The sequence below is a fragment of the Coenobita brevimanus genome, chromosome 23 (genome assembly GCF_032717465.1).
Source record: "Coenobita brevimanus isolate Jiangsu-jjx chromosome 23, ASM3271746v2, whole genome shotgun sequence".
Taxonomy (NCBI): domain Eukaryota; kingdom Metazoa; phylum Arthropoda; class Malacostraca; order Decapoda; family Coenobitidae; genus Coenobita; species Coenobita brevimanus.
Genome location: NC_136976.1, coordinates 5,201,668 through 5,202,360, shown reverse-complemented (window position 1 = coordinate 5,202,360; position 693 = coordinate 5,201,668). Strand labels below are relative to the sequence as shown.

Sequence of the window (693 nt, the reverse complement as noted above, 5' to 3'; positions counted from 1 at the left end):
TGGATGCAAGCATACTTTAGTATGCGACACTGGTTCAACCACAGCACCCCTTATGGTCGCCGAAGTAGTAAGTGGCTCGGTGAATGCTTCCCAAAGTTTTTACAGCTCTGGCGGGAGGCGAACCCGCGTCCACCAGCGTGCGAAACGCACACTCTACCACTGTACTAGAGAGGCTCCGTGTATATACCGGTATATATATATATATATATATATATATCATCATCATCATTCATTGCCAGACGCCATGTATCCCAGACGGGGTGGCCAATGGCTTAGAGTTAATTGTTTTACAGGGAGGGGCACTAATCCTCCACCAACCCCACTTGACACGTAGGGATACCAACAGCATCTGGTGTTCCCAGGCGGTCACCCATCCAAGTACTAACCAGACCCAACGTTGCTTAACTTCGCTGATCGGACGGGAAGCGGTGTACTCAACGTGGTATGGCCGATATATATATATATATACACGATGAATTGTTTCTTTAGTCTTGCAGCCACCAGACGATTTTATTCAGTTTACAAGTGATCTCTCTCTCTCTCTCTCTCTCTCTCTCTCTCTCTCTCTCTCTCTCTCTCTCTCTCTCTCTCTCTCTCTCTCTCGAATGCTGAGCTATAGCACACATCTCCGCAACAGTCCGCTAGTCACGAATAAGTGCTGTAGAAAGTGTGTTGAGCTGTAATATTGTTCCC

The 693-nt window shown here is 47.2% G+C and overlaps 1 non-coding gene across 1 annotated transcript; it reads right to left on the bottom strand.

Moving 5' to 3' along the window:
- Nucleotides 1–337: 337 nt before the first annotated feature.
- LOC145393091 (5S ribosomal RNA) lies at nt 338–456 on the bottom strand. The gene has a single exon (XR_013896109.1). It is a non-coding gene; the product is annotated as a 5S ribosomal RNA (ribosomal RNA).
- Between the last annotated feature and the right edge of the window lie 237 nt (nt 457–693).